Source organism: Neopsephotus bourkii, unplaced genomic scaffold, assembly GCF_033783945.1.
Source record: "Neopsephotus bourkii isolate Nb327-2 ecotype Australia unplaced genomic scaffold, CSIRO-AGI_Nbou_v1 NB_275, whole genome shotgun sequence".
Taxonomy (NCBI): domain Eukaryota; kingdom Metazoa; phylum Chordata; class Aves; order Psittaciformes; family Psittacidae; genus Neopsephotus; species Neopsephotus bourkii.
In genome coordinates, this window is record NW_026900784.1 from 31,495 (window position 1) to 54,978 (window position 23,484).

The 23,484-nt window shown below is 39.3% G+C and overlaps 1 long non-coding RNA gene across 5 annotated transcripts; it reads left to right on the plus strand.

Moving 5' to 3' along the window:
* Positions 1-342: 342 nt before the first annotated feature.
* Positions 343-23,255, plus strand: LOC133208704 (uncharacterized). Of its 5 annotated transcripts, none has more exons than XR_009724495.1 (6): positions 343-491; positions 4,628-4,732; positions 8,729-8,873; positions 11,474-11,580; positions 15,698-15,743; positions 22,772-23,255. It is a non-coding gene; the product is annotated as an uncharacterized LOC133208704 (long non-coding RNA). The 5 variants fall into 5 exon arrangements; XR_009724497.1 differs by having other exon boundaries at positions 8,729-8,797; XR_009724493.1 differs by lacking the exon at positions 8,729-8,873.
* The last annotated feature ends 229 nt before the right edge of the window (positions 23,256-23,484 follow it).

Consider the following 23,484-nt stretch of genomic DNA (forward strand, 5'->3'; position numbering starts at 1 on the left):
TCTGTCTCATTTTAAAAATAGTAATATTAAATCCGTAAAACTAATTTTTTTGGTAAATCTTCTTTCCAGGCTTGGCAAGTGAAAAGTGGTACCAGGTGAAGCAGCCCATCAGTCTGCCACAGAAAGCGGTTGAGGCTGGGCAGCCATGAGGAAAAATCCCTGCAAGCACCAGCAAAGGTCTTTAAGAAAAGAGAAAAAAAAGCCCAAAGAAACCCATAGATCCCCTCTCTTTAAAGGCAACGTATTGAGAATGTTGCTTAGGGGCTGTGTAACATCCTCTTCAGCTCTGGCACTTTGCTGCTGGCAAAGTCCCAGGGGGTGGTGTGCAAGACAAACTAATGGAGGAAAGGGAGGAATTGTGATTTGTCCAACACAAACCCACTCGAATGTAGAGCAGTGCACGAGAGCTGAGGGCTTAGACAAGTGCTAGCATGCAGGAGAAAATCTGATATGCTTGCCTGTGCATGTAAGGAGAAACTGATTTAATTAAGGTTAGTTTTTTAACTTTTCATTGATTTTTTTTCTGTTAAAAATAGATAATTTAGATTACTTAAATTGAAACCTTAATTCACAAACTAATCTTCAGATAATAAGGATCTATTTAATGGTTTGCACCAACCAACCTAAAATAAACAGTGCCATTTTTCTCAAGGGAAAATTTATGAAATCAGTGGTAAAACTCACCCCAGAGGTTTACAGTCCTTGAGGACCTGGAAGACTAATGCATCTAATGCCAAAATATCCTTCAGAGGATGCAGAGGTGAGAGGTTAGCTGTTACCTGATGGTCTTCATTTTTGACTGCAGGCCTGAGATGAAAGGCTTTAATGCTGATTCAACAACCAAACCACTATTAATAATCTCATAAATCATTTTAATGACCTAGGTAATAATGACATCACTATTATTAATGTGCAATTCTGTAATTCTTCCCACTGTAGCAATATCTGAGTTTGCCACTCTTAAATCTTATTCATTACAGACAATCACCACTGTGGGTACTTTATTACCTGTCTCTCTACCATGTCACACTGCATGTTATTGGGGTGCAGTCTTATAGTTCATACTATCTACTTATTTTTTACCTTGTACACTTTCTGAGCCACACCATTCCATTTCAGTGTGATTCCTCTACTTAGACCCAGTTAAGTCTAAGCACTTTGTCCTTTATGCGAACAACTGACATATCGGAGCAAGGTTTACCCTGTTAAATTTATTTCCTCCCCTCTCCCCATACACTGTTTTTTTGTGCTCACATAGCATCCTGCTCTTAAGTGCTAAATTACAAATCATCGCCCTTGATGTGTTCTTTGTGGAATCTCCTGGTGTCCCTCAGTGGTCTTGTCTCTTTACAAGAGCCTGTAGTGCAGCAGGACCTCTAGCTCACAAATTGTAACCCATTTCTGTAGTGTTAAGAGCTCTGAAAGATGAAAACATCTATGCTGCTACTTAGAGCATGTTTACACTTGTTCACCTAGGAAAGCTCAAGCAAAGCAAGTACCCAAATACCCAGGAATTCTTAATAAACAGCAGAATGGTGTATGAGGTGCTATCTAAACACTGTTAGAAGTACAGAGTTATTTTCTTCAAATGAGAAATGAGAGACTAATGAGAAACAAGAGACTGATGCTTGTGCAGGTTTTGACACTTGAGCAAGTCACTTTGATTTTCATCACAATTAACTTTTCCTTATTTTCAAAGTAGTTGTCACTGGAGCAAGACACAAAAGAGGAATGACAGCTCATATTCAGCTACTGCAAACTGAATCTGCTTCAGTCCTGAAGTACAGGTCTTGGAATAGACGTTAAAAAACTAAATCTGTATGTGCTGATTCTGCACATAACTGAACTTAATAGTTCTTAATATGATGCTGCAGATAGTCCTGGAATGTGTGGTCCACCAGCTCCAGCTGCACATAGGAAGTTGAAAGCAATGTCATAAGGGCCTGCTGAAATTTTGAGTCATCAGAGAGTGCAGAAGAGCACAAGCTGCATAAATCATGGAGTGGGAAAATATTTTTGTACTGTGATTTAGAAATAATTGTGGAGAATGATGTTGAAAGTAATGCCAAATTTCCAGCTCATTACCTCTAAGTAAGTTTCCAGAATAACACAGTAAAGATGATGACATCTTATGAATGACAAATTCTAAAGATATGAAAGCTCTGAAATATTCAATTGACAGTGTTTTCCAATATTCCCTCAGAGCATAAGCAACAGAGTCCTCCTGATTTAAATGAACTTGAGTAAATTCTCTGTACTTTTGTACTGAGCAACACTGTACAACTCTAGCAGTTTTCAGCAGTGGTGAAGAATTGTCCGTCATGGCTGGGTAGAAAAAACAGGATATGCATGAGTCTGTGGAAGCTTCCAGAACATGAAGTGGGATAGAATTTATTCTGTAATATTTAGGGAACACTTTAGCCATTGGTAAGATACAGCCATTTTTCTGGGTGGGAATTTCACATTTTGTCAAGGAGTTTGTCCTGGATACATGTGTAAAATATTAATAGAATATTCAGTCACTTTCATGTAAGTTAACTGAGGTTAATCAGTATGGTATAGTACTCACAAGCTGATCCCTGCTGGTCCAGAGGTTCATCCGTGCACTGCAGTTTGTGTGATTCTCTGTATGTAAATGATGAGCTGCCTATATGTTGATGTGACTACTTCTTTTCTCCTAGTGAGTTTTGTAAATTTATAATATTTTTTAAAATCTTTAAACTAAAAAAACAAAATAAACATTTTATATTTTCACATCCACGTATGCTATCAAATCCTGTTATATGTATAGAAAGGCAATCGCTGTAGACCTTGGATGTCAAACAATTTTAGCATATGAGTTTAGCTCATAGTGGGGGATTGGAGATTGTTCTTTGGGATTTAATAATTTCAAGTGTTTCCTTCTGGTACAACAGCTCCCCTCTTCCTGCTATTCCACTACATTGGGTGGGCAGTTCTCTTACTTAATGCAGGAACTAGACCACCTCTTACTCCTACCTCTGTGTTTTCTCAAGAGCACGAGGCAGCTTGTGGGAACCATGCTTCCCTGATGCACAAGTCTCCAATACCAAGTTCTGGATATCTTAATTAAAAATCAGTTAGTTTGTTAGAGAAAAAAATGACAGCATAATTAGAAAAACAGTAAAAACATCGTTTCTTCGGGCTAATACCCATAGGCTGGGATAACCTTCTGTCATCCATTTTGTCAGTATTGGTTAGAGTGTAGAAGCTTCTTGATTTATGCATTTGCCTGTTGTGTTCTTAGTTCTTTAAAAGAGATTTGGCCACTGTCAGAGGTAGGGTGCAGGTCTAGGGAAATCTTTAATCTTGTTCAGTACAAGCATGCAGGTTTTGTGGTGTTTTTGTTTTTTATGAACTGAAAGTTCTTCTGTTTGCTTCTTTGCTTACCTTTGGGTAAATATATATACTCCTGTGTTTGTACTTATGCAAACCAAGCTCAAAGGTGAAATGCAAATTATGTCTGGAACATGGCTGCTATGGAAGTCATTTTTGGTGTCTCCTGTTTTCAGTGATGTGTCAGGAAGTTTTTGTCTTAGTCTTGCTGCCACTTTTCTATACCATATGCACTTTCAGACTCGTTTTTCCCAGATTCTCATTTATGTAGTAGCACCCTACCCCTTGAATTGCTTCTCCAGTCTACCTAATCCACATTATTTCTGATTTATCATTAAGATGTACAGCTCATATATTGACAGATGAAGATGTTCTGTGTTGACACTGGTTTATGATGTTTAATACTCTATTGAAGGCAATCACACTTGTGATGCAGACCATGATCTCAGTTACGTGTAGTGAGTACTGATTCATATGCCAGGGAAGGCTTCGGAAAACATCTGTTTCCTGGATTTGCGGTCTAGACTGTTCTGAATGTTCTTATTCATTAGTGTCAATAAATGGTGTTCCAGTTGTTATTGGTAGCACTGTAGAAGTCCTAGACTAGGCTGTCACAGTGCTTTACCAAAGCCTGCTCAAGGTTCTGAGCCATCTAGGCACATTATGAGCATTGTTGAAGAACCCCTGCCTGTCTACTTGTGTTGCTGGAAAGACAGGGCAGAGGGGACTCTTGCAAGGAGACTATTATTGCACTTCTCCATGGGAATCTTTAGTAAGAAGCAAAAGGTTTATTTGAAATCAGTGTATAAATGAGGAAAGTGAGGAAAGGCAGCTTTGGAGAGTGGGCCTGCTGTCCATTCTTCAGCACCATTCCTCACTCCCTCAGTGGCAATAGCACTGAAGCAGCTCACTTGGCTTTCCAGGGCTCTGATTGATGAAGGCAGGCAGTGAAGCCAGGCTGTCTTGCCATTCCCCTCAGGCTAGTGCCAGAACCAATCTAATCTGCCTTTTGCTTTCAGATAACTGTGATAATGCACACATTAATTAAATAGACACTTGCATTATTAACATAGTACATAATTTTAATTAGTAAATAGTTATTTTCCAGACATATTTTATTATTGAAATGAATTCTAGTCAACAGGAACAAGCAAGTCAGAATTTTTCTTTTTCAGTTCCATGTTTATTAAAATAAATACAAAACTGGTGTCAATTCATTTTGCTGCCTGAGAAGTAGCTTGGAGAGTAAAGAATTCTTTGTTTTGCCATTCAGCAGGTAGGGAATTTCTCCTAGACCCTTTACAACTGAAGGGAGGTTGCAGTAGCGGTGAGATGGATGGAGCTTGTGTTTGGACCAGGCATCTGCAACACATACCAGGTGCGATACCTTTGATGGATGTTTCTTCATGTCTTCTATGCTAGACTCATACTGTCAGTTGTGGCAGGATTCTTGAAGGTTGTCTATAATGCTCTTCAAGAATGAGACTGTAGACAAGGCATGTTTCTAAATTGCTTCTCATAGGTAATGGCCTCAAGCTGTGCCAGAGGAGGTTTAGACTGCATAGTAGGGAAAACCTCTTCACTGAAAGGGTGGTCAGGCATTGGAACAGGAAGTGGTGGAATCACTGTCCCCAGAAGTGTTCAGAAACAGTGTAGATGGGGCCCTTAGTGACATGGTTTAGTGGTGGACTTGGCAGTCCTGGGGTAACGGTTGGACTTGATGATCTTAAAGGTCTTTTCCACCCTAGGTGATTCTATGATTCCATATAAGCAACTGCTTCCCAGGGATCTGGGTCGCCTTATGCCTTCACTGTAATTACTAGCTCAGTACTGGTAGTAGAGCGGGCTGGCTGCATCTGTACTCTATGCCTGGATGTCTCCTCTGGGTCTCTTGCGGCGCCACTGTGGCTGAAATAATGCAAAAGCATGAAATAGCCCTCCTGAGTGTTTTTATAGCATAGAACTGAGGCTATATATGTGCTGGGATGTGGTTTATGAGATATTTGAGGGGCAAAATTTGCTGCAATAATATTGAAGGATGGTAGGGAATGGAGAAAGTCAATTGCGGAGCGGACACAGCAAACCTGGTGTAGTTTCAACCAACTGACTGCTGTGATTGTTCCCTGGAGTAAATTTTTCCCAGCACTGTGCCTGTACTTTGTCTGAAAGAGAACCATTTGGAACTGCCCTGAGTAGAGGAGTGATAAAACAATTAAGCAATACTTGGTCTCATGGCCCTGTAACGTTTAGCAGTGTAGATATACCCAAATAATCAGTTATAGTCAGAGGGTCTTTTCTGGGTGCACCTAGGGTCTCTCTTGCATGTTTGTTGTCTGGGCTTTCAGGCAACCTTGGATTTACACTGAGAAGATTATCAGTGTTTTATAAGGCTTCAAAAGGAAGCTGATACTGGTGTCATTTAAATCCATGGCAGTTCTGTCATTAGCAGTAGGAGCTGAATTTTATCTTCAGTGAATTGTTTTCCCCTTTTTACAGTAGTAGAATTCTGTTCCCAACGAACTGCTCTACCAGGAATATTTTCTGCAGCTGAAGTGGCAGCCTAAACCGTGGTCAGGCTGAAGATACTGGTATGTGATAACAGCTACCGCTTGGTGGCATCCACTCCATGCTTTATTTAGCTGAAAACTCCACAGCCAGCAAGCTGAGATTTTTCTGAGAACCTGGCTTGACATTCTTTAAGGGTATGTAAAACAGATAAGCTTATGCTGGTCTTGATTGGTATGCTTAGGGCTTGACATGTGCATGACCCACCCTCTGCTTGTATTTTAGTGTGGGAGTACACACATTTACTGACCTTGCAGTTGACTCAAATAAAGTGATTACCCTCTTATCTTTGTTTACTTCTTTGGAGACCGTACAACTATTTTTTATTCATGGAAAACTTGTTTAAACCTTTGCATCCTTGGTCTTGACCTTGCCATGTACTTCAGTTTAAAACAAGCTTTGATTTTAGATAAGTCAATTAGAAGCCAAAATAGCATAGATGTAGTTAGGAGGAGAATGTACTTGAAATAAGTTCTCAAATCTTTGATGTGCACTTTTCAAAGGAAAAATATTCAGACTCATTCTGGAAAGTGTGCAACATTAGCATTGCTGATAAATTACCGTTTATTCCAAGATGCAAACAGCTGCAGATTCATTTTACCTGACTTTTGACATTTAAATGAGACATCAGAAATATATTTCACCAACCAGAATCTAAATTTGGAGAATTTGGAGTCTCTAAAATGATATATGGCACAGCAATCATATTCACTTTGATTCTCATTAGTACCTAAATTCAGATTTAAAGGTGCAAGTCCATCCTTCTTGTCTTTGTTGTCAAAGTATTGTGAAAAGAAGCAAGATTAAAAAAAAAAAGGCTGGTAAATATGAATACATCAGATTTTTGTAGCTTAGTGCAAAAATCCTTAAGTGAGCAGTTTTTCTGATAGTATTAGTCTGATCTAAGGTAAATCAAGAACCTTTCATCTGTTCAAGACTTGGTCTGCAAGTCCTTGGTTGCTTTTGGGGAATATAATGTAGTAATGAGCATGGTGTGAGATCTACGTAAATGGCACTTGGCAGTTTGTGGGATTGTACTAGAAAAATATTTCTACTTTCAAATACTTCACCCATAAACTCCACTGGTGGTGGTAGTGAAAATCAAACCATATACTCATGTTCTAATTGCATTACGTGATGATAATTGAATGGTGGATGACATTCGAATCTTCTTCATTGCTTTTACACGTAGATTCTTTGAGTTCTGCTGGGAGCTGAGGTTGGAAGGTTTGAGTGTCGTCTTTTTTTTTTTTTTTTATTTGAAGGAGATTTCAGCAGCCATTTCTAGGTCATTCTAGAGTTGGAGGAAACAAGACACTTCCCAGCACTTTGTAGATTTTTCATTCTGCACTAATAAAACCAAAGTAGAATTGAACAAAAATTTCTAAAAACTTGATGAGAAAATAGTCATTATTAATAAATGAGATTTCTACTACTTTTGGGGGCAGTAAAAAAATTAACTGTTAAAACATTACATATAATTGAAACTTGCTAACTTATTTTGTCATATTTTAGCATGACCTGATGAATCTCTGATCCTCTCTGTGAACTGTATCAGTGTGGTGAGGGTTGTACTTGAGAAAATGCAGTCATGACCCTCTTTTGCTAATTTTCAGTTTTATTAAGCAGGGTAATGGAATGATCTCAGTTAATTTTTCCTTGGAAGTTAACTCTGATAATCCCAGGAGAAATATATGACCCCATTCCATTTATCCACCAGAATGACCAATCATGTTATCGAATGTCTGTGTATTTGGAGAATCTCATAGATCATTACATCACTCTAGTTTTTCAAAATTGCTCTGCGTTGTTGTTACATACATTTAAAAAAACCACAGCTGGGAACAGGCTTGTTATTGAAGAAAACCAAAGTATGTGCCAGGGTCTGCTTCTAGAGGGCAGCAAATGACTGCGTTTTAGCCACAAAAGAAAATGCAAAATACACGTGCAGTTCTGCCAGCAAACCAAAGGCGCAATCCAGCCTCTTGTAGTTAATGGCAAACTTCCCATTTTCTTTGATGGGAACAGGATCAGGCCCCTGTTGCTTTCCTTGCTGTCTTTAGCTCCCCCACCCCCTTTTTAAGTGGATAAGTAGTATGTGTAAAATACTTTGGACTCCTGTTACAAATTGTCATTGTTTTAAACAGTAAACTATGGATGAAGACTTTATGTCTTTTATTAACATTCTGAGGCTACAATTCATCTGATATAAAAAACTGCGTGACATAATTGCAATAGTATTTATCTAAATATTAGCTCATTTTGGTTTTTAATCTGTTTTGTTATGTGGTATTTAAAGGAATGTGAATTATTTTTTTCTCTGTTCACATATGGTAAAAAATAGAGTGGGGTGCCTCCTCTTTTGGAAAAAGCCCTACTGATAAATTCACTGGTAAATGTTGCTTAATATAATCTACAGGAAGAAAGATGGTAGGTGAAAGTTTTATTTTATATGTAATCCACTTTTGTTTATGCATAGGTTTTTCTGTAGCTCCCCTTACCATAGCACTGGTATATTCACATATAAACTTATACCGGTAGTGCAGTATAAATGGTGATAAATTGCCCAAACATCTCATAACCATTATATTTTCCATGGTCAGAGGTATATCTCTGTTGAAGTTCTTCCAGCTTTGTAGCCCCTGTTATCACTTCAGCTAGACCTCCTCTTCTCTGAGGAAAAACCCCACAATTTCTTCTCAAAATTATATTAGTTGAATTTTTGCAGAGCTAAAGGAATGGGAACTGGTCAAATAGCAATTTCTTTAGTGAGTGTCTTGATTCATTATCTCTTTGGTTCTTTGCTTAGGAAGAACTTCAGTTTTGTGCTCCATGTACCTGGAGAACAGTCTGGCTACAGATGCAAGCTGATGAAATGGTAATGCTTCTCTAATGTATGATTTATTTCTCATGGCTACCTATGAATGTAGAAGACTGAAAAGAGCCACAGTTTGGTACATACTGATAATGCAGTATAGGTATTACTGGCTGGGAACATGGCTCCTATATCCTCTCCTAATGGGAATTTTTACCAAGTATGAGAAAGAACAGTCAGAATCAGGAAGAATCTGTAACAGAATCAGGCTCTGACTGTCATAGTTTCAATGCTATGTAGGTCAATAAATGGGATTGTTTCAGTACAGACTGAAAAATGGTTTTAGCTGAGAAACATCCCAGAGCATCAGATCAGATGCCTCTGGTTGAGGGAGAGCCACTGCACTGGATCATGTTCTCAGCACCTTTGCCAGTGGTGGCCTTTCCTGGGGGAGTTCATTCCTTTGAAGGTGTTCAGAGTCCAGATCTGCTGGGAAGAGGATGTGTATTGTAAACTGTGGATCTTCCGGAGTCCATTTTCTTTGTTCTCAGAGTAGCCCTCTCCTCTTTCGCCAGTGAATAATTCCAGTGGTAACCCTGGTGCAAATCAGATCTCATTTCAGTCTCATTTTTTAAACTGTACTGGAACTGCCTTTTCCAGATCTGCATTAGGTCTTGCTCTGTTTTCAGTGCTGGTCCCGGGTGTCTGTGTCTGCAACTATTTCCAGTTCTGATTCAATTTTCTAATAGAGACAAGTCTAAAGAGTGGCTCTCACCATAGTTTCAATTTTTCTTTTCAATGGTTATGAATAAAACATAATGTAAGGGAAAAAAAAAAAAAGCTTTTGTTGTCTACTTCTGAAGTGTACAAAGGGAACATAGAATATTCTGTGTGACTTTAGTGCCTGAAAAAGTCACAGCAAGTCTTCTAGAAAAGTCAAAAGGTGAAATACTTTAGCTAGATGTGATATCTTTGAGATACCTCAAACATTGACATACTGTAGAATTTTGCACTTGTAAAAAGAAGTTTTGTTCTTCAAGGCTTATGTTTTGTTTTTGGCAGTCTGCATATCTAGAAATGATGATGTTTGCAGTGACGTAGTTGTTTCTCATAATGCTTATTCATTACTTATTTCTGGAACATTTGCACAGATACTGGCCCACAGCATGCTTTAGTTTAGGCTACTATATGTATTATTTGGCTGTTGGCATCTTCAGCATATGGTACTTTATTGTGCTGGCCACAGAAATGTTCTATAGTCTTGCAGTAGCATTGAGTGTGGTTCTGTGGCTTTCAACTTTAATTATACTTAATAACATAATACATATACAGCAAATAACATTCTCCATATTTAAAGTGTGGTTCTACTCTGAAATGTGATGATTTTAAGATAATTCAACAAATGAGTTCCTTGTGCTAGTCAAATTGTAACTTACTACTAAGAAAAATAGATTTCCCTATCTGCCTTTCTCTTAGCAGGGCAGAACCAGCAGAGTCAGTGCCTGTGCCAGTACTTTTCTCTTCAAATGCATTTGTTGTATTCTAGGGTGAATATAATGCCCTCTGGCAGCTCTGTGAACTCTTCCCTTATTAAGAAGACACCTTTTAGGATGTCTGCCTCCATGCAGCTGAGTTTTTTATATATTTGTTAAGCTATTAGTAAAGTTTTGAATAGATCTCAGTAAGCAAACTCAATCTTGTATTCACATTTCAACAATGACAGTAACACGAATCAATACAGAGAATTTAAAAATCTGAGAATCGCTGTCAAAAAGTGACATCTTTCTCATGCTATAGAGACAATTATGCTGAGGCAGGGGTTTTTGTTTGTTTGTTTTGCTTTCTTTCATTCAGTTTACAGGATTTTGTGTCAGCCCTTTTAAACTAGCCATGCTTTTATTTTGATACAGAAGAAGATAAGTAAGCCAGCTTGACAGCCACAAGCTCAAAAGCAAAGCAATAGAGAAATTAAGCACCAAGATGTACAACGAAAATTTGAGACTGAATTTAGAGCTGTCGATATCTTCCCAATTTATAGCTACATCAGGGCATAACTGATATCAAAGCACAAGAGACACCTTTGCTGTGTGCTGCCTTTGGAGCTGAAAGTGCAGCAAGGGCTGTGGAGCATGGGGCTGCCTTGGAGAGCCAGCCCAGTGAGGCGTGTGTAGGCTGTGGTCAGTGATGAATGTGAGCTGGTGTCTCTGCATAGCAGCGTGTTGTGCACAGGGCAACTCACCTGGAGATCCATGCAATAGGGTCTTTTCTTTGGACGGGAGAGAACTTAATCTTCCTACAGATAAATGGTTATGATTGGTTCCCTGTTATGGCACAAAACTAAAGGAAGTCAGTTCTTCTATTTTAATAAAACTGGCCATCTTTACAAGCAAGCCAATAAACTCCCCCTCAAAACCAACCTTCCTCAGATTGACAGGAGTGAAATAAGTGAAATTCCTTTGATGCTGCTTTGAATTTCCTGAAAAATCCATCCAGTATCTCATTTGGAGCACATGTGGAGGCAGTCTTGCTGTACTATAACATGAACTCATTCCAGTTTGTCCATGATGTATAAACTGTCCATGTGTTTGTGCTGGAGTTTCATGCACACACGCACACATAGAAAATACCCCGCCCCCTTCCAATTCAAGTAGAAACTTACTAAAAATAGAGATTTTTTTTTCTTAACTACCTTGAAAATAATGTTTTATACAGACTACACATTTTTATTTTAAATTCTAGAGAGGCAGCTGTCAGATGAAGAAGTCATGGTACACTATCTTTTTCTACAGGTTCCTTACTTTAACCGACTCCGATTTGCTATATGAGTAAGGTGAAATTTGACTCAGGTAAGCAAACCTCTAAAAGCAGCTTTAAGCACTGGAATTGTTGTTTAAACCTTTTTTTTTTAGTGACTAAGGCAGCCCAAAGAAATTAAATCTTTTGACAAAAAGTAAAATCAAAGCTAGGAAGAAAATTACATACCCTAAAAATTCAGTAAAGTAAGGTTTCTTGCATGTCTCTAGCTAAGTTTGCGTTGTAATTCACGCAAAGAAAGATAAATAGTTGTTCATTTTTGCCCTTTAAAAGATCTTACTAACCCTGTCCTCTCTGCTTTTTAAAACTTGGGTAGGGAATTGACACTGAAGAAGAATACCCCTGGAAAGATGTGCTACTGGCTGTGAGAACAGGGACAAGATATGTTTACTGCAGAGGTTCAGCAAGTGCTTGCCACAAGGCTTGGAAATGTACTGCTAAGGTTGTTTTGGCTGGGCTTGGCCACCTTGAGGTCATGCTCTTCCCAGAGAGTTTGACATGCTGCCTGCACAGCCACCAGCTAGGGAGCATGTGGTTGTGTCACCTTCTTGCTGAAATACAAAATGCCCATCCGTTACACTTTCTAGAGAGAGAGAGGAGAAACGAGCTGCTTGGCTTGGTGAATATAGTAGTGGACAGTGTGACTTGCTGTAGCTTCTTCAGAAGTTTCTCAGTAAATCATAGTGGACTGCTGTATGAGAGGCAAAAGCAAGTTTGATCATGGCTTCAGATAAAACACACAGAACTTTTTCTTTAGGGCTATAAAAATAAAATAAAATTGGAAGGTTATAGAATCATAGAATAGTTAGGGTTGGAAAGGACCTTAAGATCATCAAGTTCATCAATGATTCTAAGTTCCAACCCCCCTGCCATGGGCAGGGACACCTCACTCTAAACCCTATCACCCAAGGCCTTGTCCAACCTGGCCTTGAACACTGCCAGGGATGGAGCATTCACAACCTCCCTGGACAACCTATTCCAGTGCCTCACTACCCTAACAGGAAAGAATTTCCTCCTTATATCCAATCTAAACTTCCCCTGTTTAAGTTTTAACCCATTACCCCTTGTTCTGTCACCTAATGAAGAGTCCATCCCCAGCATCCCTATATGCCCCCTTCAGATACTGGAAGGCTGCTATGAGGTCTCCACGAAGTCTCCTCCAGGCTGAACAGTCCCAACTTTCTCAGCCTATCTTCGTATGGGAGGTGCTCCAGTCCCCTGATCATTCTTGTGGTCCTTCTCTGGACTTGTTTCAACAGTTCTATGTCCTTTTTATGTTGAGGACACCAGAACTGCACACAGTACTCCAGGTGAGGTCTCACAAGAGCAAAGGGGCAGGATCACCTCCTTCGATCTGCTGGTCATGCTCCTGTTGATGCAGCCCAGGATAGGGTTGGCTTTCTGGGCTGCAAGCACACACTGCTGGCTCATGTTCATTTTCTCATCGACCAGCACCCCCAAGTCCTTCTCCGCAGGGCTGCTCTGAATCTCTTCTCTGCCCAGCCTGTAGCTGTGACTGGGATTGCTCCGACCCAGGGGTAGGACATTGCACTTGGCATGGTTAAACTTCATGAGGCTGGCACAAGTGTGTCAAGGTCCCTCTGGATGGCATTCCTTCCCTCCAGCGTATCAACCGAACCACACAGCTTGGTGTCATCGGCAAACTTGCTGAGGGCGCACTCAATCCCACTGTCCATGTCAGCAACGAAGATGTTAAACAAGACCGGTCCAAACACCGATCCCTGAGGGACACCACTCGTTACTGGTCTCCAGCTGGACATTGAGCCATTGACCACAACTCTTTGTGTGCAGCCCTCCAGCCAGCTCTTTATCCACCGAGTGGTCCATTCATCAAATTGATGTCTCTCCAATTTAGAGACAAGTATGTTGTGTGGGACAGTGTCGAACAAATCCAGGTAGATGACATCAACTGCTCTACCCCTGTCCATCAGTTCTGTAGCCCCATCATAGAAGGCCACCAAATTGGTCAGGCAGGATTTCCCCTTAGTGAAGCCATGCTGGCTGTTACCAAGCACCTTGTTGATTTTCATGTGCCTTAGCATGCCTTCCAGGAGAATCTGCTCCAAGATTTTGACAGGCACAGAGGTGAGACTGACTGGTCTGTAATTCCCTCGGTCATCCATTTTCCCCTTCTTTAAAATGGGGGTTATATTTCCCTTTTCCCAGTCATGGGGAACTTCACCTGATTGCCATGATTTTTCAAATATGATGGCCAGTGGCTTAGCAACTTCATTTGCCAGCTCCTTCAGGACCCGTGGATGGATTTCAATCCATCCATGAAAGGTTGCTGCTTAAGATAAAAAAAAATGCACAATAGTACTTAAAGTCACCTGCAAAGCTTGCATGATAATGATGACAAATTAGTGTTGTTTTCTAAGATTATCTTAGCCAAAATGATAAATCTTGGTACAGCAGGTAGTATATTACCAATACATTAGATCCTTTTTTCAGTTGAGAAAACAAAGACTTCTGAAATGGGTATGTTTTTTATTTTGGACTCAAATCACAGAAGTATCAAAATGTTTCCCGTAATTGTTTTTAACTGCACAGTTAAAGCAGAACCATCCACCACACACATGATTATTTTCAAGACATTAATAATACCCCATTAGTAGTGTCTCCAGTTCCAAGAGATATACTCCAGCTCTGAACTTTGATAATGCATCATTATGATAGTGTATCATTTGTAACAGATAATGCTGAAGTGTATACACACTAATGGAAAATTGAAAAGTTATTTGTTTTCAACTAATTGTTTAGTTCCTGTATTACATAATACATGTGATAGCAGCATTATTATTTAGTCCTGAGGTTTGTGTAAGCATTCATATACTGCACTGAGTCTGTCAAGACTTTAAGAATTACAAGGGAGATTTAATTTTGTCAGCTTTGAAGATGAGAAAGTAATGAAGCATGTCCCCACAAGGTGGTTAATTCTTTATTGTGCAGCTGAAAGAAACTTAAAATGGTTTTTATCTCATATAAATTACTGTTAGGTATGAACTGCACAATTGCGATTTCATATACTTCCAGGAAAATGAAAATAGGGAAATCACAGTTATTTCCAGTGACAGTTTTTTAATTATATTTCTCTCAATATGTGCTAAAAGGTTTCTATGGATACAATTTTAAAATTGAAATACTTTGGTTTTGTGTGTGCTGAAGCTTAAGTCATAATTTGTTAATCGAACAAGGAATTAGCACAAAAGCTTATGACAAATTTGACCATAGGTGTTCACACATAAAGACACTGCATGGAAAAAAAATGGCAACTGATGGTGAAAAAAAGATGATATTTTAGTAAATTATAAGCATGGTTGGAAAAATAGTGTGTTCAGAGAGATTCAGTTGAATGTTTCTGCTTGTTTTGGGAGTCTGCAAGTCCCTTCTTATCTCTAGTGTGGCAGCAGGAGGATACATTCCTAGTGCAAACATACTTGGACCATTTACAGAAATCTGCTAAAGACTGATTCTGCTAAAGCTGAGCTTCAATTAAGTTAATTTTGGTTGTCAATGTAAGAACTTCTAATAATTTATTAGAAAACCAAAAGAAAGTGAACTATATTACAACTGTTAAGTATCATTTAAATATGAAATTGATGCTTGTGTTAATTTAACTTTGTATTTGATAATATATATATACTATAACAGGAATGCATACTTAACAGGAAAGTGCATAATATGCTAAAAATAAATAATAAATTCAATAAATGTTCTTTAAAATAAAACATTGATCCTTATTTTTTAAATGAGATAATGCTGTTTCTTTTTTTTTTTTTTTTACCATCTCAGCTCACATGTTGATTTTCTTGTTTTAAAAAAATCAGTATGTTTTATTGGCAAAAAACACCCAATAAATGTGGACAGCACACTTCCTGAAAAATTAGATTTTAGTAAATGACTCCTGATGCGCTGGGTCTCCTCTTCTGCTAGACAACATGCAAATGGAACTTGACAGGATTTTTTCTCCTGTCAACTGTGTGCTCTCTGAGTAGGAGTTTGATATTTTCGCTCAGGTTTTGAATTAAACTAACTGCCTGTTTCATCAGTACATTTAGTTTCTTAGTTTGTTGTATTTTATTGTCAAATTACACCTAAATGACCATTTACTGGTATTTAATTTTGCAGGTGGAAGGCAACTTCAGTGACCACAGAGAAGGGCAATGAGATACTGGTGTGTTTGTCTGTAAAGGAGCAAAGGGCTTGGGTGGGGAAGAGAGGTTAAAAAGTCGTGTTTGGATGTAGAGGTCTGGAGACATTGGAGAGCTCAAAGGAGGCAGCTTATTCCTTGGTGGGCCATGTTCTGTGCAATGCCTGATGGCAGCCCACCAGACTCTTCTTCCAAGAAGTCTCTTGGTGCTCCTTTTTCTTCTGCTCCAGACCCAATCAGTCACCAGATTTCTGAGAAGGATCGTTGAGGATTCTGCCGTGAGCTTTGCTTTTCAGGGCTGATAGGTGCAAGGTTACAGCCCCAGCTGGCCAAGGAGTGCCGCAGGAGAGCTGTCTCCAGCAGTTTACAGGGATTTCTCTTGGTTCCTTCGAGATCCCTAGCTAACCCTGAGAGTTTTACTCCTGCTGAGTGTTGGCTCTGTGCATACATGTCTTTTCAGAGCAGAAGCACGCTTGTGAATATTAACCTTGCTAGTTAAGATTTGTCTGGCCTGGCACAAATTGAAGGCAAGACCTACTGGGCAACTGGCCAGCTTTGCATCATCCGAGTGCAGTACAGGAAAGGCATGCTGCATAGCAAAAGAAGGCTGGTGGTTTAAATTACAGCTGAAAGCAGTCGGGGAAATACATCCAGCTCCCAAAGATTCTTTTGAAGGCAAAAGAGCAAAGGATAACTTTGAAATTGAAAGTTGAAGGTTTGCTTTTTGTTGAGTTTCTGGTGCATGACTAGTGTCGGTCACAGTTTTGCTGCAGTGGGAAGGTATGACTAGAGACCCCACGACTGGGGTTGGCTCCCTGATAGATCAGAGATCCTAAGACACACAGATCCTGTGAGAGTCAGTCTGTGTATCGACTTCTAAGTTTTGCAGGAAAATCCCCATGGCTTTTATGAGATACAGGAGGAGCAGCAAGACTGGTTGCTGCTAATGGCAGAATCAGGCCTTTATGTGGTTAATAATATGCTATGCATAGCTTCAGTAATCAGCTAAGAGAGATTTTGGCTTCTTTTGAAAAGTCAAAGTGATCATTAATTTACACTGACCTGATACCAGAAATGAGTCAGAAGGGATCTTAATCTGAAAGCTTCCCTGTAGGGTATGTACATGTGTTCTCAAGCTTTTCTCTTCTTTCCCTGGGAGAGCTTACCTTCATCCATTTCATCACACTTTGACTTTCTGACTGATGCTGGTAACTTCTGAAAAGTTGCCAAGAGGCAGAACTATGTGATTGATGGGAACCTCTTCACGTTCTCAGAAAAAAGCTGTATTTCTCAATAGAAGGAGTTTTGTGAAATTCCTTGGTAGAGTGATCATAATTTCCTGCTCAGACCATGGAGAAAGACACAATTCAAGCACTTAAGTGATCTATAATCGTAGTTTGTTGTACTATCTGGAATCTTTTATTGAAGTGGATGAACATAGCGTCTATTGAATAAAGAAAAAAATTGAAGATGGGGCTTTCCAAAATTGATTGATCTTGTTATGTTTCCACTTCATAGTCTTTAACTGACAGGCTAGGAAGGGGGCATATAAGGATGCTGGGGAGGCACTCTTCATTAGGAACTGTAGTGACAGGACAAGGGGTAATGGGTTAAAACTTAAACAGGGGAAGTTTAGATTGGATATAAGGAGGAAATTCTTTCCTGTTAGGGTAGTGAGGCACTGGAATAGGTTGTTCAGGGAGGTTGTGAAAGCTTCATCCCTGGCAGTGTTCAAGGCTAGGTTGGACGAGGCCTTGGGCAATATGGTTTAGAGCAAGGCGTCCCTGCCCATGGCAGGGGGGTTGGAACTTGATGATCTTAAGGTCCTTTCCAACCCTAACTATTCTATGATTCTATGATTCTATAATAGTTGCCTCCCCAGGTTTTCCTTAGGACTGCTGTATATAAAAAAAAAAACCCAGGCAGAGAGATGAAAAAATTATGAAGCAGTTTTGCAGTGGACACAATTGCTACAATGGCTTCTAATAAGAAGGAGAGGCACCAAAATAGGAGAGCAAACTGAATGAAATAAGAAGTAACACTGGAGCTTCTGTGAGAAACCATTCTTGTAACATCATCATGAGGTGTCAGAAACAAAATTTACCTTTAAAGGCCCTCCATGGTTTGCAGAATAAGCACGGAGGCATGAAGAGAGGGGTAGTGCAAACTTTGTGCTCCTTTCCGTGTTTGAACTATGAAATATTTGACTGAAAAAATGGTATTTATAATTGAAAACAATCAAAGAGAAAGGAGAACTTTACCATTATTTTTGGCATATATGGAGTCTCTAGCTTGATAACTGCTAAAACCAGATCCTTGATTTTTCCTCTGTAAAAGGCCTTTCATATTCCTGGGAAATCATATTCTGCAGTACACCACCTCATTTTCCACTTGGAAGGAAGAATTTAAGTCATCTGACTGCATGAGAGCCTTTGTCTTCATGACATCCTGGTTGTTCAGTATCTGTGAGCAGATGTCAGATTCTCTCCCCAGGGTGGGCAGGCTTACTGCTCCTCTCCTTTCACAAGAGGATACTTTCCAAAACTGGTTTTCTGCATGTGTGTGTGTGTGCCTTCTCCCCAAACTCTCCCAACAGCTATTTGAAAACAGTTAAAACAAAGTTCTCCACCTGAGACCGAGCAGGTCTTTTGCTGAACAGAATTCCTCTACCACAGCATCTCCTTGAGAGAGAGAGGAGTAAGTTCAGGGCAGATACATACAGCAGCAGTCTGGCAGATCGACAAAATCCATAGTTCTTAAGCTAAAGATCTCCATCTTGTTTTTGAATCTTTTGTACCTCCTTGTAATCTTTCTTGGGAGATTTATTTTTTTCCTCACTATTGAGTTTCTGGAGCTTTAGAGGTTTAATGTTTGCTGAGGCCTCTTTATAAAACCAGCACTCCCAGCAGAAACTTCTGTTTGGTCGTTGAACTTGTTAATGACAGAGAAATGGGTCAAGGTGCTAGGCTGTCCCCGGCTCAGGAAGGTGGTTTCTTGTCAGGAACTGTTCAAGGAAATCTGCACAATATTGAAGAAAGGGGGCAATTTTTAATAAGCGACTGCACATTAAAAGCCTCTGTATCAATCTGTTACCCCCATTCTTCTGGTTCTGGTTTTCAATTTCTGATATAAATTTATTCATGGCCATTGGTGTTGGTGTTTTGCTTTGAACTATATAGCTCTTTCCAGCCCTAATGTTGCTTTTTTAATATTCCTAGAGAGGAATTATATCTCAAACTGAGACTTTCTTTTGCTGGGTTAATAATGGAGCTCTCTGACTCTTTCTCTTTTCTTTCCTAATTGTTCTTTTAGACCATCCCAGCATCTTTTTCAATTTGCGTGAAAGTGGGTACCAAGCATAGCATTCCAAGTTAGGATTTACCACTGGCAGTAGTACCAATGTCAGTAGTGCAAATCTTCTTTTTGCATTATCCAATTAATCCTAAATTACATGATTTGCCCATGGCAGGGGGGTTGGAACTAGATGATCTTAAGGTCCTTTCCAACCCTAACTATTCTATGATTCTATGATTTGTCATAACCAAAATCACCCCCAGGCTTGACACCTTTGATTGGGATCAACAATAAATCAGTTAAAAAAACATCTTTTTTTTTTTTCTCTTCTTCTGATATTAGTAAACTAGTTGGCAACACAAATCCTTGTTATTAGCCCCAAAGCACAGTAATTCACACTTAATACTATACTTGCTGTTCTCATTCTTGCTATATCAGTCCTGAAGGATGCTCAAGATTATCATAGACATTTCATAATACAAAAGAAAACATGTTCATTGTTATGAGAAACCTGCAAACATATTCAAAACACAACAGTATTTGATGGTATCAAGACTGGAACAGGGTAGATTCAGATTAGATATGGATGGGCCTTGGAGCAACCTGGTCTAGTGGAAGATGTACCTGCCCATGGCAGGGGATTGGAACTGGATGATCTTAAGGTCCTTTCCAACCCAAACCATTCTATGATTAGGAAAAAAGTTCTTCCCTGTGAAGGTGGTGAGGCCCTGGCACAGGTTTCCCAGAGAAGCTGTGGCTGCCCCATCCCCTTAAGTGTTCAAGGACGAGTTGGATGAGGCTTTGAGCAACTTGGTCTAGTGGAAGGTGTCCCTGCCCATGGCCATTCTATGGGTCTAAGCTTGCAGTTCAGTTCAGACAGATTAATACATATCATGATAATATCATGATGGGTTTAATAATATTTTGTTTAATGACTAAACCAAGTAATTTTATTTGTTTATTGGATTGATGTGAAACAGCAAAAATAGCTGACAAAATGTTGGAAAACATAAGAAAGGGTATTAAGAATAAGATAGGGAAAGTTATTTTATCACTATATAATACCTTGTAGCATCCACATCTTGGGTTCTGAATGCCATTCTTGTCTCTGCATATCAAGGACAGGATGGAGAAGGTACAAAGAAGACAGCTAAGATAATTAAGAGGACAAAGTAGCTGCTTTATGAGGAGAAACTCTAAAGGCTGAGACATTTCAAACAAGAGACAAGAAAGCTGTGGGGGTATGATTAAGCTCTAGGAAACTGTGGAGATATTGGACAAGATGAATGCAGAACTGTTTATTTTTTGGCAAATTCCTCAGTATTAGGAATACTTGGTGAAGTATTCTCCAAGCCAGAAAGTGTGGTGAAACCAATAGGAGGCTGGTTTAAGATGAAACAATACTTTTTTTACTTCAAAGACTGCTAGATTTTCTTGCTACAAAAGTCAGCAGGTTCAAAATAGATGAGACAAATTTATGGACATCAGATCCAATTAGATCAGATTACTCAGAGCCACATACAGTCAAATTTCAAACAAATCCAAAGATGGAGGACTCATAACCCCTCAGGGAAACCTGGTCTAGTATTTGACTGCCCTTATAGTGTAAGAGGTTTTCCTAGTATCTAATAGGAATTTTGCAGGTCCCAGATTCTCTCTGTTGTCTTTGGTTGCATCTCCATTCCCCTCTGAGAATAGCAGCTTTATCTTCTCTGTTTTCTTCCATCAAGTAGCTGAAGACAGAAGTAAGATGCCCTACTGAGCTTTCTTTTCTCCAGATAGAATAAAGCCAAGTTTCTCATCTTTTCCTTGTACATCTTGTTCTTCAGCCACAGTCATGCTGATGGCCCTTAACTGGCCTTGCTGCAGTATTTCCATGTTTTTCCATTGTTTAGTCCAATTAAATGTATTAACCTGAAGCCATAGCATTTTGAACTGATAGTTTCCTTTTCATATTTGTCATCTCAATGAGGTTTTAAATCTGGAGAGACAATAATATCATACTTATCCCAGCACTGAAGTATATGACATCTGGTCACTGATATTGCTGATTCTACAATTTGGGTTTTCAACTGGAGAGTGCTATAACTCCGCAAATATTCAAACTGACAACTGCAAAAATATTCTTCTTCCACCTTCTAGAAATAATGGCATAAACACTGTCAAAATTAATTAAGTTTAAGGGGCAGCAAGGTCTAATCTCTGCATAAGGGACAGGATGAAAGCCACATGTTCCAGAATTTTAATGAGAATTCCACAGTTGACTTAAGCTGGATGTTCCAGCCATGGAAAAGTTCCAGGTATTATCTGCATCCCCTGTACAGACTTTCCTCTTTTTACCTCTCAGGCAGAAATCCATTATGTAGCTTGAGCAATGAAGCTTCTGGTACTACTGGGAGTACGGCTGTCATAATGATGGTCCAGTTAGTCCACTGAAGTCAGCTGAGAAAAAACATGTAATTTTTCCATGAAATCTAAGAGCAAAATGTAGCTCCTAAGGTACATATCTGTACTGTGCATACCTAAAAGAATGTAGCAACTTGCAGGTTTTCCTCCCCCAAAACCATCAAAAAAAGTCAGATATCTGCTATGTATTGATTTACTCCACCGCTCCTAGACTGAATTGGGTAATAGTTTGCCATTACCTCGCAGTTCATCATCTGGTGGCATCTAATCAATAGATCAAGTTGTAGTTGCAGTTAATCTTATTTGTATATACCAGTGTACAGATCAGCATGGAGTTTTATTTGTTTCTGTTAAGCCTTTTCAAGACTGATGCAAGAATTCCAATTCTTGATGACAAGGTTTATCCAAAACCACTCTGCATACCCTCCCTCCCCTTCTGCAATTTCACCATAACCACATCCAGTTAAAATTTGACCTTAATCCAAACTTGATCTTCTCTTTCTTCCTTCCCTTACTTCTTTCCAGATTTCAGATACACCATCAGCTCTGGCAGGAGAATAGAACTAGGTGATTTCTAAGGTCTGTTCCAACTCAAACCATTCTATGATTCTATGACTAGGGAATTTCTGCTTCTCATCAGGTATCACTGGGGTTCCTCTGATCAGCTCTTTTATGGAGCCCCCTTTCCAGTGTGGCAACATTTTCCCACAAACCTCTCTCAACTTGAGGAGTTTTTTTGTCCTTCCTGTCATAAACACAGCAGGCTTTCTGTTATAAGCATTTTTGTTCTTGGCTGCTATTTGGCGTTCCTGACTTCTCAGGGACCTACGTGTACAAGACTTAATCCATCCCATACGGTTCAATAATTTGGCTTATTTTCCTAATGCTATGTATAAACAAATTGATGTGTGTGGTAGAGCAGCACCTCTGCAGTGATAGTACCTGAAGGTTCAGGTCACAGGTAGTTCTGACTCGTGATCTGGCTTTCACTCAGCAAAAACAAGGGGTGTCAGGGTGAAGGAGCTGCTGTGTGTTCCTCCTCTTTGCCCAAGTCCAAATTTCCAGACAAAGACCAGTACACCAAGGGATTTTGTGATCTTGTTTTTGTTACTTATCTGTATTTGGACCCAAGTCAGGCAAAATAGAAGGAAGACACAAGGTTACACTTGTGTTACGTGCTCTGCAAGTCACTACTTGTAGTAACAATATAGTCAGATCCATTGCACAAAGAAATAACGATCCCAGAAGTAACTGTAGCAATGGAAATATAAACAAATCAAAATTAAACCAAAGACATACCTGATCTAAATTTGACATTTACAAATCACAAACTTCAGATTTGTGTTTGACAGGACTGTGTTGATCGAGCAGAAACGAAAAGGGTTCACTGGGGAGGAACTGAGATAAAAAGTATTAGAAGAAAACATGTGAGTCACAGAAAATGACATTTGGACCCATAAATGAGGAGTGTGGGCAAATTAACTGAAGACATGTGGCGCAAGTTCTGAAATGAGAGCAACAAAAAAAGAAAGATGAGATGAGAGGGATGCAGTGAAAAGAAGGAACTGAACAACGATTGTGCTAGCTTTGGAATGGGCTGCTAGCTAGTGGGAAAAATAGTGGATGCAGTTGGATAAATTACTGCATTTCGGGTGGATTTTGCAGCTGGGATGGAGACATAAAGCACTTGTCACCAGGACTCTTTCCCTTGATTTATAACCTGGTCACCCATCTATCTCTGAATATAGCTTTCTCTGTAGTGTACACTTCTGAAATTGTGCCCCTCAAAACTGGGAAAGTCATTGGAACAATAAAGAAAAATATAGAGTTCTTTCAAGAACTAATAGTTTTGTTATCTTGTATGAGTCAGCTTGTGTGGGAGTTGAAGAGCTTTGTAGCACATTTGTTAACTCTCTGCAGCTAGTAAAGTTCACTGTTTAAATGAATGCCTGTGAAAGTTGTCTTATCCAACTAAATCAATTTATTTTAAGTCTTTGCAACAAATCTGTTCTTGCAATCTCTTTGGTATTGGGTTAAATTCCTCATCGTAAAATGAATTGCTTAT